The 15,143-nt window shown below is 40.6% G+C and overlaps 1 protein-coding gene across 2 annotated transcripts in view; it reads right to left on the bottom strand.

The window, feature by feature from the left end:
- LIN52 (lin-52 DREAM MuvB core complex component) overlaps positions 1 to 15,143 on the bottom strand; it is a 110,980-nt gene that overhangs the window by 2,629 nt on the left and 93,208 nt on the right. The window contains exon 6 of one of the 2 annotated variants that reach the window (XR_007153454.1): positions 3,943 to 4,118. The exons of the other annotated variant lie outside the window; for it this stretch is intronic. The gene's annotated coding sequence lies outside the window, so the exon portion shown is untranslated. The remainder of the gene's footprint in view (positions 1 to 3,942; positions 4,119 to 15,143) is intronic. 2 annotated transcript variants of the gene reach the window in all.

The following is a 15,143-nucleotide window of genomic DNA, read 5'->3' as shown; positions in this document are numbered from 1 at the left end:
AATAGGGGCGCCTGGGTGGCTCAGTCAGTTGGGCGTCTGACTGCGGCTCAGGTCATGATCTCACAGCTTGTGAGTTCGAGCCCCGCATTGGGTTCTGTGCTGACACCTCGGAGACGGGAGCCTGCTTCGGATTCTGTGTCTCCCTCTCTCTCTCTGCCCCTCCCCGCTCACACTCTGTGCCTCTCTCTCTCTCAAAAAATAAATAAAAACATTAAAAAAAAAAAAAAAGAATGTAACCTAATACTCATGTTCACTATGTCAGGGGGTTTGCTCTTGGAGACTACAATCCAACCAAGATTAGAGTCTTCTTTGGATTGTTGGTCTCTGGACATTTATAATCTCAAATCAAAATGAGAGATCATTTACCCCATCTCCCAGCAGTGGTAGTCCCTGGATGCTGTAGTATAACGGAGTTTATATTCCCTCAGTGCAGTTCATCTGTGGATGGTGTAATAAAGTAGGGTTTATAGAGCTTTGGTCTTCTCTCTCTTGGCATTGTCAGTCCTTAGATATTTAATATAGCCAGGCAAGGTTTATGTGTCTTTCTCTGACTTTCAGCACCATCAATCTTTGAATGCTGTAGTTACAAGAGGGTTTATACAGCTACTTTCCTACATATGAGGCTTCGAAATGAAAGTAAAACATTTCTCAATTACAAGGGCCACTCCAGAAGCCCGCTGTTTTAGCTCCGTCAAGCAAATCCTCAAAAAGCGTATGTATTATAATACCCCCTTCATCCTCATCCCCACAAAATTGTCTTTTGGGATCTCTTAAATAGATTTAGCCGTGCTGAAAGTGTCCAATGGTTGGTCGTGGAGGCCAGAAGTCTTCTGCAACCATGCAGTGGGCACACAGCAGGCTGTGCCTGGGGCCTCCTAAGAATATGTCCCCATCCTGGCCAATCAGTGAGGTGGCTGGAGAGGCACCTGCAGAATGAGAAGGACCTTCACCCTAGCCTCTTTGCTGCTTTATTTAAGCCCAGAGATGGTGCTAGATGAATGGGCTCTACTCCCCCTCCCTACTAACATTTAGTAGTTCCTGGTTTATTTGTACAACAGAGAAATAATACAAACTCTGTAGCCATAGGAAAGCTTCTGGTAACTGCAGTCCATATATTCCTCATCTCTCACAAATTCTGGAGCTCCCACAAAGGGAAAGGAAATCCCATTACCTAGGAATGGAAGCCCCAGTGCTTCCATTCCCCATGTGCCCATTCTTCCATTCCCCATGTGCCCATAAATCCTGGCTCAAATCAAACTTCCTTGGTGGATTTATACCAAACTCTATACCTACAAAGTAACTGTAAGACGTGCAAGTATTTGTTTATATGCTTGTCTTCTTGCACTAAAGGTTAAGAATTGGGGGCGGAGACTCTGTTCCATTATTCTTATTTATTTTTATTTATTTTATTTTTAGAGAGCGAGAATGCACGAGTGGGAGAAAGGGGCAAAGGGAGAGAATTTTAAGCAGGCTCCACGCTCAGCTCAGAGCCCAATGCGGGACTGGATTCCATGACCATGGAATGATGACCTGAGCCGAAATCAAGAGCCGGACACTCAACCAAATGAGCCACCCAGGCGCCCCTCGTTATTCTTTATATTACCAGCAACTAGTACAGACCTAGACGTAGTATCTGCTAAATAAATGTTGGCTGGGTGAACGATAATATATAAAAGAACTATTCCAAGTAGGAACACAATAATGTTAGTTTCCTTCCTTTCTAGAGGCAAACAGTAAGACTTGTTAATCGCCCTCAGTGCTTCATTCTCTCCACTGTGGGATTTTTTTTTTTCTTCTAAATTTACCTTACTTATTTGGCAAGAAAAATAATTTCCTTTGATGGAAGCAATGCCAGATTAATGGAGAGATGAAGGTGGGGGGGAAGGACTAACTACCCTAGAGAAGTCCTAACAAGTACCTTCTTGCCCAGGGGAGGCAGCATGGACTTCTTTCAGATAACACGAGACCTGAACTCAGTTTAAGTTCCAGCTCTAGCGCTTAGCAGCTGGGTGACACCTTGGGCTGGGCAAGACCTCTGAGCCTCAGTTTCTATATCTGTAAAACGAGCAGCATACTAATGCCACCTGCCCTGCTTTTCTCTTGGGTATTCAGCAGGGAACGTGCTTGGTATTAATGGCACCATTAACACTCCACCTTTCCGGAGTGAATGAGTGAGTGAACTGTGATAAGGGAGGCTATCAATGTTAAAAATTCCATGGGGCGCCTGGGTGGCTCAGTCGGTTAGGCGACCGACTTCGGCTCAGGTCATGATCTCGCAGTTTGTGAGTTCAAGCCCCGTGTCCAGCTCTGTGCTGACAACTCAAAGCCTGGAGCTTGCTTTGGATTCTGTGTTTCATTCTTTCTCTGCCTCTCCCCCACTTGTGCTCTGTCTCTGTCAAAAATAATAAATAAACGTAAAAAAAAAAAAATCCCATTTCTTGGAATCTTTTCCCTCAGCCTGATCCTATAGGAACTGACTTATACTTCTGGCCAGAGTGGGTCTCATCATTTATTTCTATTGGATGGATTTTCTGCCTACTCTCCAGTGCTTATTAAGGAGTTTTACATAGAATCAAATGATCCTGCAACATGGCTAGAAGCAGGTACTCTGGGAACCAAACATGGGTATTACAAAACTCTGCTGGGTAGAGCAGAGCCTTGCTCTAAAAATCCTGGGCCAGGAGCGCTGTACTGATCTTGCCAATTATTTCTACCTGCTGCCCTTCATACCCCCTGATTCTTTTCTGTTTGTTTTTTTTTTCTCAAAATGGGAGAATGACCAATATTTTAAGATGTAAAATTTATATATATATTTTTTTCAACGTTTTTTTAATTTATTTTTGGGACAGAGAGAGACAGAGCATGAATGGGGGAGGGGCAGAGAGAGAGGGAGACACAGAATTGGAAACAGGCTCCAGGCTCCGAGCCATCAGCCCAGAGCCTGACGCGGGGCTCGAACTCACGGACCGCGAGATCGTGACCTGGCTGAAGTCGGACGCTTAACCGACTGCGCCACCCAGGCGCCCCAAGATGTAAAATTTAAAAAGACCCAATCTATTTGAGGGATCGAAAGGATTTAAAAGGCAAAATAAACAGATTCCAAAGTCTCTCAGTGGCAAGCTCTCCTTGAATTTAACCAATCCTTTTTAACAACCCTCTCCCCACTCAATCATTCCTCCCCCTTCAACCTAATCTAAGTACACAGAGCTGCAGAAACCACCGTAAAAGTAGAAGTAATTCAAAGACTTCATCTTCTACATGGGAGGGGAGAAAGTTTTCCTACTCGCCAGTCCCATATAGGAGATATACGAATTCGTGACATAGCTGCTCCCTAAAAGAGGGCTGTGCCCTATAAATCACATCCTAAGCACCAACCCCTCTTTGCACACAGAGAAATTGCTGTGGGTTAGGGGCAGCTTCAGAGCATGAGCCCTCCTGTTCACTTGTTTTCAGAGATGTTAACATCTCTGATTAATTCACATACCCTTTATTTTATTCATTTCTTTATCCTTGCCTTCCTGCTTTGCTGCAGTGTGAAGATTCTTACCGACCTGCTATAGTAATCACCGCCCGCTAGCCGCACCCCCCTAAACCTAGTGAAATTGTTTAGTGATGCCAACCGCGCTTTTAATTTGCAAGACATCAGACACAGAGGTAATTTATACCAACATCTGTTCATTTTTGACTTCTGAAACAAACTCGCACATGCTGCTACAAAATCCCATTAGGAGTAGGAAGACAGCCTTCTGCTACTATTCTGTATTCCTCTTACACACACACACACACACACACACACACACACACACACACACGCTCGCATGCGTACACACACACCCCTTCCAGCAGGGTTTTATATGTAAATGTATTTCACTAAAAAACTTCCACTAGAGATTTCAAATCTCTTTAGGGAAAAACCTTTAGACATGTCTCTGGCTTGCTTACAGAAGAGAGGAAGACATTTCTACTTCCCTGCCTCGTTCCATTCCTTCTTCTCCCATTAGTTACAGATTGATACGATTCTTGCATTAATGGCCATGGTAAGAGTACGTGCTTCCCAGCTTCACGCTTCTAGTTCCTCTCTTCTCCTGGTTCTCCTTTCTCAACATTGTAAGACAATCCTAGATACAATAAGATTGCTAGAGTTTTACCTAGAGTTAGTAACATTTCTTAACTATTTTTTAAATTCTGGATTGATTCTCTAGGATGATGAGGTTCAATAGGAAGGCAACCCTGCTACCACATCCCAAAAATTATGCCAAGAGGTATGCACTGATCACCAGCTACCACACTGTATGCTGTGCAGAAGAGGAGCAGGACCTCCATGTCAAGTCATGATCGACAGGCCCTTCTATTGCAGTGCACAGACCATGAACGGAGAAAGTCACAATATAGACTGTCACCATAGCGTGAATGCGTGAAGTGCTGTGGAGAATGTGGGAGAGGAGACCACTTGTACACATTTAAGGACAGCAAATGGATAAACTACAAGTGACTTCCAGGTTTATGCAGTTTCTATTACCCCCTTCATGGCCTCCCTAGGGCTGTCAGGTTCATGGCAGCTGTAAATACCTGGGTATACTTAGGGAGGTCAGGGCTGAAGGGAGGACTGCATCCTGCCTGCTCTGAAGGTAGCATGTGCCTTAAAACAATCTCTTCTTTAGCTTCTCCAATTCCTCCATCTACAGTTAGCCTTGCCTCTGGCTCCCCTTCCACAACGACTATCCCCAAACTGCCTTCTCTGCAGTAAATTTTCTTGGTGGCTGGTTGAAAAAGATTCAGTGGTACAGATTGATTTCTCACCAGCGAGGGGATGAGGGATTACCAGAGGCACCCTGGTTAACGAGATTGGGTGCAGAATCTCTCATGAGACCAACCCTCTCTGCCAGGGCTTTGCACCTTTCGCCCATGACATATGGGTTTCATTACAGAAAGATTTTCCAGATTATAACTTTGAGGCAATTGCCTGATAAAATTCTGCCCGGCTTTAATGTAGAGAACAATGTAAAGATTAAGTAACTTTTTAATGAAATGGGAGAAACTCATAATGTTTGGTTTTCAATTCCAATGCAAACTACTTTAAATATTTCTGTGCCTCAACATAATTAAAAACATTGTGAGGCGGAGAAAAGGTACAACAGGCTGTTTTCAGGAGACTCTAATATGACTGGCAGGGAACAAAGGAAATGGCATACCACCGTGGAAAGAGCAGGGCTTTTAGCACCAGACAGGCTTGGAATCGAGCCCCAGCTCCTACAATGACCACTGCAGGCAAGTCACTGAAGACATCTTTCCGAGCTTCGGTTTCCTCATTTTTTTTTTTTTTTTTTTTAATAAACTCACTCTTTTTATTTTATTTTTTTTTAAAGTGAGCTCTATACCAAACACGGGGCTTCAAGTCACGACCCTGAGGATCAAGAGTCGCATGCTCTACCAACTGAGACAGCCAGGGCCCCCTTGGGTTCCTCATTTGTTCCAGGTGAAATTAATAAACAGGTCACATAGGCATTTAGTAAATGCTAGCTACTGTATAACTATCTTTTTCTTTCTTTCATTTCAAACAAGAGTTTGCTTAGGCAAAGAGACACTTGATGGGACAACTATCTAGGATTCATTTCTTTTTAGAGCAATTTATCTCTACTTAAAGACAAACTGTCCTACGTGCAACAGCTACGTACAAAAAAGTGATATGACTGTCCTTGGTTTTACGATAACAAATGAAAAACATTACAATTCTCCAAATGAACAAGGTATGCAAGGATTTTTTGTTGTTGTTGTTAAAGTGAGAGCAAAAGAATTTACGGAAATACAAGCTAATAAGAGCTGAATGAGCATGCCACTAATGGGGAAAGGGAATATTTTCACTGAACCAGTATTTCACCCCATTCCATATCCATTCAATGTTGATCAAAATACAGTAATGGCCATTCAGTTTTTTTAAAAAAGGCCATATGCTTGTGTACGTACACCAGTTGCTTTATGTACAATGAAGGAAGGAGGAAGGGGAAAATGAAAGAACAGAGAAATCATACTGCAGTGGTCAGGATGTGGTTGAACCAAACTGCAGTCTGCTGTTGGAATGTATCTTCAAACTCTACTTCCAACTGTGCATGTGTGTCTCTTTTGTGAATTGGTTGCCCATCAAACTGGTATCTGAACTGCCTCACCGATAAACCCTGTTGTGCACAATGGCCCTCATTAGTTTACTCAGTGGCATACGCCTCTTAAATTGCACCACAGAACAATCCCGCCCTGCCACCTTCAAGTTAATATGACTACCGTTCTTAGTCTAGACTCCTTCCTTCCTTGGGTTTTTCACTGGCCAAGGTGAGTGCTGGAGCTCCTCAGCTGCCATTTCACAAGAGGTCCCAGGTCTGCACCGAATCAGTGTTCAGGCAGTATCGTGATAGGCAAAGGGGGTCAAACTTTACTTTTTAAAAGATCTCAAATGCAAAACAAAAGGACACATGAATGTTTTGCTTCTGTGTAACACACATAATTTGGAGAATCAAATCTGCCTGAGTAATGCTGGGTATTAGAGGCAGCTACCTTCCCAAACTACACCAGGGGCTTCTTCCAGCAAAGAGGAACACATAAAATCCTAGTTTAGTTTCAATCAGTGTGCTAAAAAGCTATTTATTTAGTTAGCTTCATAGAAAGATGTTTCACAGAAATGATGCCATTTGTTAGAATTATGGTTTTGACTCTTTTAAAAATTACTTTTTTCGTCCTTGAAACCTCGAATGCATTCTAATGACTATGACAAGAGGGATCTCCTAGTCATCACTGTGTGCTGTGCAGGAGAGAGAAGCAAGAAGTGGGGGGAGGATGAAGAGTTTGGATGAATAGTCACATGAAGTGACCACCATGTGCTGGATATTAGGGAAGATTCAAGTAAGTCAGAAGTGGCCTTGCGATGGAGCTAGTTGTTCAGAGGTTATCTTGATACATTAGAAGGGAATAAAAGGAAACCAATGGCATTTCGAATTCTGATTTCTCTCTCCCAGGAACGTGGAAAGTTTTTCTGTTGCTCTGGCATACAGCCGGTGCAGAGCAGACCAGTACCAGGGCAGTCTGCCAGATGGAGATTCTTCACCATGCTCCAGTTCGGACGCTCGCACAAAACGTACGAGTAAGTGATCAGTAATTCAAGTCAAAGGCTAAACACTTTTTAATGCCTCTAACAGAAGAGCAGCTGGTGCTGGTGCCATTGTCAAGAACAGAAGGTGCTATGAACGGAGTATAGCGTCATGGATGAGGAGGGGTCTCTTGGAGCCTCGTTTAGACACTCGGTGGCCCTCAGAAGGTGGTGTAATTGTAAGAAGGTCTGCTGACCATTCTCAATCAACCCATGGTAGAGTTCGCAAGTAAGAGTCTTTAGTAGAAACCTCACTTTCTCTAAAATATAGATGTAGCATTTGAATGTAAGCAGAACAGCCTTGAGGCTTTGGCCTATTCTTTGGGCATAATAAGCATTTCAAAAAGGAGACTAAAATATGTACCTGAGAAAAGAACAGTCTGGATGCTACATCTGTAACCAAACTATCACTGACTGTGAAAATCTCCATCCTGACAATTCTCAAAAAAGCCTTTTTTGGGCACCCTTTCCAGATTCTCTTTCTATTGGGTGTCTTGTCTCTCTAACAGGACTTTTTTCTTCCAAAAGGGTGGGATGAGTGAGAAGAGTGTTCCCTCCAGGGAATTCAGACAAAGATGATTTTATATCAGACATTTTCCCTCAAATTCACATTAAGTCCAATTTCTAGAGAATGTTTTATCCAAGATATAATATAAAGAAGAAAAACCAGTACTCAGTGTACAGGTAAACAAATTTGGACAGTTCCAATATGGAAAATAATTTTAATGGCTTTTCACGACAAAAAAAAAAAAAAAAAAAAAAAAAGGACAGAAATATCCAGCCAACAGATTTATTCTCAGAGTATAAAACATCAAGCAGGAACATAAAATATGGGAAGTGTCAGCCATGATGCCTGAAGATTGAAAGCAGAAGTAGAAGAATCTTAATTGTCAGGCACTTGAAAAATGTTGTATTCAGGTGGAAAGCCCGTGTTTCTCCATTGACTCTCCTTGCCCTGCCCTCTTTTAAGAGCAAAACAAGACCAGATTTCAAATATTCAATCCTTATCATCCTTCTCCCTACAAAAAAACCAACCAACCAAACGAACAAAAAAACCAAAATAACAACAACAACAAAAAAAACCCCAAAGATTTGTGCCCAGGAATGAGAGCTAACAAGTTATTTGTATTTTGTTTCCTTTTCAGAGGGGTTCAGAGGCCTACTTCATAGTTTCATTTGGTTTCCTTTTCAAGGGTAAAACTCACCTGAATGAAAGGCAATGAGATCAAAGCAATGGATTAATGCTCTTGGGGTGAGAACTTTTACTAAACACTTATAAATCTGTGCAGAACATTCATGCTTCAGGGCATCCATAGTAATACATCGTGGTGAAACACTTATTATGACCAAAGGCTAGCAGCTTCACACAGTCTTAATTTCCTCATCCACAAAATGAGGAGAGCAATAAATCTATCATGGAAGGTTAAGATAAAACAACAACTAGTCAAAGTGACTTAATCGGTACACAAAATATTTTGCCTCAAGTTAGAGTACTTTATCCATAGGTTCTATTCCACTCTCAGGAAAATCAGAGCAAGATCACAGTATAGATAAATTTCAAATGACTTGGACATTAAGACAACTTTCTGCTTGGAACATCTCTACTTCAAGGTGCTGGCAGTAACTAAAGTCTACAGAGAATAAGGCCTGGTCTTCTTGACCCCCAGGGCAGGGAAAGAGTTACATCTTCACACTGAGAAGCCAATAAAAACCTCTCTTGATTATAATTTAGATAAGAACCATTGGATTGAATAATAATGTCTGAAACTCCCCTAGCTGTTTCACCTTGAGACGTCCATCACTGGGTTAAACATGATGCTAATTGCATTTGGATTGATTAATTTCTCTCACTCCTGTCTATTCGAATAACGCTTAACAAAATAATCATAGCACCCAGAGCCAAATCTTTTCCGTCAAAGGAATGAAGCCATCAGAACAGGCAGAGATGAAAGAAATGAAGATGACCCGTAATTACTGCTACGGTGATATCATTACCATATTATACAAAATGAGTGTGTGGGGGGAGGGGGAGTGGAGGGAGGAGGAGCTGAGATTATTTATTTTTTTTAATGGAACCCTACAATCTAAGAATACAGATTTGACATCGAGTGGAACACACAGAAATATAGAACTTTAAAAAAATACAAATCTTGCTCATGAAATTACAAAATCCAACAAACACTGAGGCCCAAGATACATCAAGTGTCTTGGGCTGTGAGCAGGTATTATTCACGCCACTATTTTTTCATCGCAATAACACTTTGTGTATGACTTGCATAGAGATTTAAGATGCTGTCTTCATGCCACAGCATTCCTATAGTTGCTGGAGGATTTTTCTTTAAGCCAGGAAATAATATCATTTCACTTTAATATTGTTAGAGGTGGCCTTGTTTGTAAAATTAGAATCTGCATTTTAACTGCAGCTAGTTCTAGCTTAAGACACTAAAGGAAAATGTCTATGAATCTTCACGCATGGTTCATTGGACAATAACATGGACTTAACTCACCAGCAAGGAAGAATATAATATTAGTTCCCAACTTTCTTACTGTTTGAGATGACCTTTTTAATACTTAGGATACAAAACCAAAGACTGCATAGGATTTGAACTTTAGGTCTAAATCCTATTACTTATTAGAAGGCGATCTCAAGTAAATTATGTAGCCTCTCTGTGCCTCAGCTCCTTCGTCTATAAAATGGCGATCAGTATCAACCTGACTGGGTTGTTTTAACACTTAAAATAATACTTTTATGTGCTTAATAAGTGCTTGTACCAAGAAAAAAATTTCTCCCTAAGATGAATTTTGCGGTTATTCTATTTATAGAACCTTGAACAATTTGGTCCTTTCATTTACTAAAGTTAAACAAACACTTTAAAGTACCTTTTAGAGGCACCTGGGTGGCTCAGTTGGTTAAGCGTCTGACTTTGGCACAGGTCATGACTTCGCGGTCCGTAAGTTCAAGCCCCACGTCCGGCTCTGTGCTGACAACTCAGAGCCTGGAGCCTGCTTCAGATTCTGTCTCCCCCTCTCTCTGGCCCTCCCCCACTCACATTCTGTCTTTCTCTCTCTCAAAAATAAAAATAAACATTAAAAAATTTTTTTAAAGTACCTTTAATAAAAATTTTAACAAATATTTATGAAATAAATAGGATACTTAGAAGGTGCATCATTTTAATAGGCTAGAAATATCTGAGGGATATTTTTGAGATGGTATTTTAAACATACAACCATCATTAAATTGAAAGCAATAAAAACAGATACTGAAATTTTAGCTTGGACAATAAGTTCTGTTTTCTTATAACAAATACTCCCAAATAAAATGAGCCTATATGTTGTGAAATTGTAATCAGTAATAAATGTGAACAATGCTTTTTTAAAAGAAAAAAGCAAAACACTGTCTTTCTGCCAGGTTAAAATAAGAGTCTAAGCCATTTACTATGTTAAATCACTTATCACTGCTTTCTTTCTGGCTAAGAGAGGCAATGCAGTAAAAAAAGGTTTATCTTATCTGGCTTTGGAATTAGGTCTAGATTTCATCCAAATCCCATCCCCTGTTTCTAAGTTTCAAGGTCTTGAGCAAGTAATTTAGTTTTCTGAGTTTTCTTCTCTGTAAAAAAGGAATTAAAGAGCAGACTTTGCAAAAGTCTGAAAATCTGAAAATATAGTAGGGAAGTCAATAAATGGCGGCATTAATCATTTTTATCCTTCATGTCTCAGCTCAAATGTCACCTTTTCAGAGAGGCCTACCCTGATTACCCTATCCAAAGTGAATCCTCTTACTCTACTCTTTCATATCAACCCATTCACTTCTTACATAGCACTTACCCAAATCTGCAATTAACTCTATTTAACTTCATGCTCCATGAAGTTCTGTAGAACCTCCTGCTGTATCCCCATCAATTAGAACGATACCAGGCACACAGTAGGAGGCCAACTATATGTCTACTGAAATAACTTATTCATATATGAAGAAAAAGGAATTCTTCTTCCTTTTCAATTCTTAAACACTGTGTACAAGAAATTTTTTTTTCTAGTATAACTACGTATACATTTTACCCTTTGACCCAGCAATTCTACTTCTAGGAAACTATCTTAAAGATATACCAGCAGAAATATTAAATAGGGTATTCACATGTCCATTCATTTCAGCACTATTTGTAATAACTGAAGATTGGAAACAACCCAAATACCTATCTTTATGGAGGGGACTCCTCTTTATAGAGTACTGTTCAGCTATAAAAAGGAATAAAGAAGTTACCTATATATTGTTACGGACAGATCTTCAGGACATATTGTTAAGTGAAGAAAAAGCAAGATGTAGTTGCACTATATGCTAATTAATTTGGATGTATACTTTAAAAAATAAAAAATAAGGGGCGCCTGGGTGGCGCAGTCGGTTAAGCGTCCGACTTCAGCCAGGTCATGATCTCGCGGTCCGTGAGTTCGAGCCCCGTGTCAGGCTCTGGGCTGATGGCTCAGAGCCTGGAGCCTGTTTCCCATTCTGTGTCTCCCTCTCTCTCTGCCCCTCCCCCGTTCATGCTCTGTCTCTCTCTGTCCCAAAAATAAATACATGTTGAAAAAAAAATTAAAAAATAAAAAATAAAAAATAAAAAATTAAATTAAAAAAAAAAAGAAGTATTGGGCCACACACACAAAAAAAGGCAAGGTGCAGAAGACGATATATAGCGTATTACCTTATGTGGAAAATTAGGAAAAAGGGAAAACACATATGCACATTTACTTACACTTTCATTTTTTTTTTTTTTTTTTTTTGAGAGGGAGAGAGGGAGGGAAGGAGGGAGAGAGATGGGCAGCGAGCATGAGTGGGGGGATGGCAGACAGAGAAAGAAAGAATCCCAAGTAGCCTCCATACCCAGCACGGAGATCATGACCTGAGCTGAAATCAAGAGTCGGACACTTAACCGACTGAGCCGCCCAGGAGCCCCATATTTACTTATATTTTCAAAAGAAACTATGGAATGATCAGGTTTGGTATTCATTTTTACTAATAAAGACAGTTATCTTGGGGACAGAAATGAGAGGGGGAAGGGATAGAGATGGAAGGTAGACACTTTGTACCTTATTTCATAAGTTCATTCTCTGGGACGCCATATTAATATTTTATATATTGAAAAACAAAATTAATTAGAGAAAGGCAATCTCTAAAAATTGAAATAAAATAACTTGAATTTATAAAGTTTGCATAACCGCACAGTACAAAAGTTTAAATTGTTTTATTATTTTTTTAAACTGATTTTAATTCCAACATAATTAACTAATTTTATTTTTTTTTTTTTTTTGAGTTTCAAATTTTTTTTAACGTTTATTTTTATTTTTGAGACAGAGAGACAGAGCATGAATCGGGGAGGGGCAGAGAGAGAGGGAGACACAGAATTGGAGGCAGGTGCCAGGCTCTGAGCTATCAGCCCAGAGCCCGACGCGGGGCTCGAACCCACGGACCGCGAGATCATGACCTGAGCTGAAGTCGGACGCTTAACTGACTGAGCCACCCAGGCGCCCCCATAATTAACTAATTTTAAAGGATATTCTGAGGTTCCTGGATGGCTCAGTCAATTGAGGGTCTGACTCTTGGTTTTGGCTCAGGTCATGATCTCATGCTGTGAGATCAAGCCCTGCACTGGGCTCTGTGCTGATGGCATGGAGCCTGCTTGGGATTCTCAATCCCTCTCTCTGCCCCTCCCCTGCTCACGTGTATTCTCTCTCTCTTTCTCTCTCTCTCTCTTTCTCTCAAAATAAATAAATAAACTTAAAAAGAAAAAAAGACATTCTGACTATACACCCCCATGAGTATATATCCTAAGGATATAAAAGAAGCAGAGAAATCTTAAATTGCACCCAGCAGTCTTGTTACATGTAGTTAATTCTTTTGATGCTAGCTTTACTGTAGGTTGAAGCAAATAATTACATTAATTACTAGGAAACAAGCCTTTCAGCATTAAGAGAAGAGAGATATCACTATAAAATCAAATACATTAAATAAAAACCCTTTAACATCTTTAATTTGAACTGGGCATATTGGTAGGAACATTAATTTCCTTTTCTCTTTTCAAAAACCAAACTGAAAACTTAGTTACCAACCCTGTCCACAGAAAAGGCCTAGAAGCAATGACAGCTTAGTAACAATGAGTACTATTAGTACTTAGATTTCTACTAAAAGGGACTGGAGCTCTTTGGAGAAATGAATGCGATCCCAAGTCTGAAGAACGAAGAAGTAAATGAATCAGGGCTAACTTGACATGCTGAGAGCAAGAAAATTACCAAAGATCACAAGGGTCACGTCAAATGACACAGGAGGCAACCTGAAGGGCATCCACTAACCAAGGGCAGGACAGTTCTGAGTGTCAAAAAGAATACTGATTACAGTAGACTGAAACACATCAAATATAAACATCTATAATATTTTTTAAAAGCGCTCAGTCACTTCAACTCATTTCACGTTCTGAAAATTGATAAATAAAAGGAGGGGATGGGCACCTGGGTGGCTCAATAGGTTGGGCATCTGACTTTTGGTTTAGGCTCAGGTAATGATCTCATGATCTGTGGAATTGAGCCCTGTGTTGGGCTCAGCGCTGACAGTATGGAGCCTGCTTGGAATTCTTTCTCTCCCTCTCTCTCTACTCTTCCTCCGCTGACACTCTCGCTTTCAAAATAAATATATATATATTTTTAATGTTTATTCATGTCGAGAGAGAGAGTGTGAGCAGGGGAGGGGCAGAGATAGGGGACAGAGGATCTGAAGCAGGCTCTGCACTGACAGCAGTGAGCCCGATGTGGACCTTGAACTCATGAACCCACGAACCTGAGCCGAAGTCGGACACTCAACTGACTGGGCCACCCAGGCACCCGCTAAATAAACATTTAAAAAAGTAAGTAAAAGGAGGGGGAAATCTAGCATTTTTCCTGCCATTCCTATTTGGACTGTATTTCAGGGAAACCAAATAGTTGGTGATTTATTAGAATCACCATCACCATCATCATCATAAAAAGGATCAGACTGATACCACCTAAATCCACTACTCTTCACTGAAATTAGAACAAATGGAGGTCACGTGCTTCCTGATGTGAAGCAGTAGCAAGCACACAGTACCACTTGGCATTCTTGCCAAAAAGACTGAATCCAGGGGCGCCTGGGTGGCGCAGTCGGTTAAGCGTCCGACTTCAGCCAGGTCACGATCTCACGGTCTGTGAGTTCGAGCCCCGCGTCAGGCTCTGGGCTGATGGCTCGGAGCCTGGAGCCTGTCTCCGATTCTGTGTCTCCCTCTCTCTCTGCCCCTCCCCCGTTCATGCTCTGTCTCTCTCTGTCCCAAAAATAAATAAAAAACGTTGAAAAAAAAATTTAAAAAAAAAAAAAAAGACTGAATCCAAACTCAATTTATTCTTTATCAGATTATAGGAAATATGGGGGGAAAGAGGTACATGTGGAATGCTGCCACCAGGATAAAATCAAAATTTAAAATGTGGGACAGAGGATTTAAAAAAAGACAGACCCACCCCCACACACAAAAAGTGCAAAATCCTGCTGGACAAACAACCCAGTTCTCTTCAGTAGCATGGGGGAAAGACTTGGAGGAAGTCAGGAGTGTCGTTATAGAGAAGATTAAGAAACTGAGGATTCACATCAACCAAATAATGTGTGGGATCCTATCGAGATCCTGATTTGTACAAACTAATTTTAGAAGACACAATTTTGGGCCAAACTGGACATGGACTATAGATGTTACTAAGGAATTATTATTTTATTTTGTTTGGTGGAATAATGGTGTTTCTTTTATAGAAAAGGTCTCCTCTAAAAAAAAAAAAAAAAAAAAAAAGGAAATAAAAGAAAAAATCCTTCTCCGTAGGATCTATTTTACTCCAGCCACAAGAGGAACACAACAGTGTGATACAAGGATGTAGAGATAAACAAGAATGGCAGAAAGTTGACAATTCCTGAAGGTAGGGAGATGGGCATGTGGGTTCATTATAGCATTCTCTCTACTTTAGTTTA

The sequence above is a fragment of the Prionailurus viverrinus genome, chromosome B3, assembly GCF_022837055.1.
Source record: "Prionailurus viverrinus isolate Anna chromosome B3, UM_Priviv_1.0, whole genome shotgun sequence".
Taxonomy (NCBI): domain Eukaryota; kingdom Metazoa; phylum Chordata; class Mammalia; order Carnivora; family Felidae; genus Prionailurus; species Prionailurus viverrinus.
This window is presented reverse-complemented; position numbering and strand designations above follow the sequence as displayed.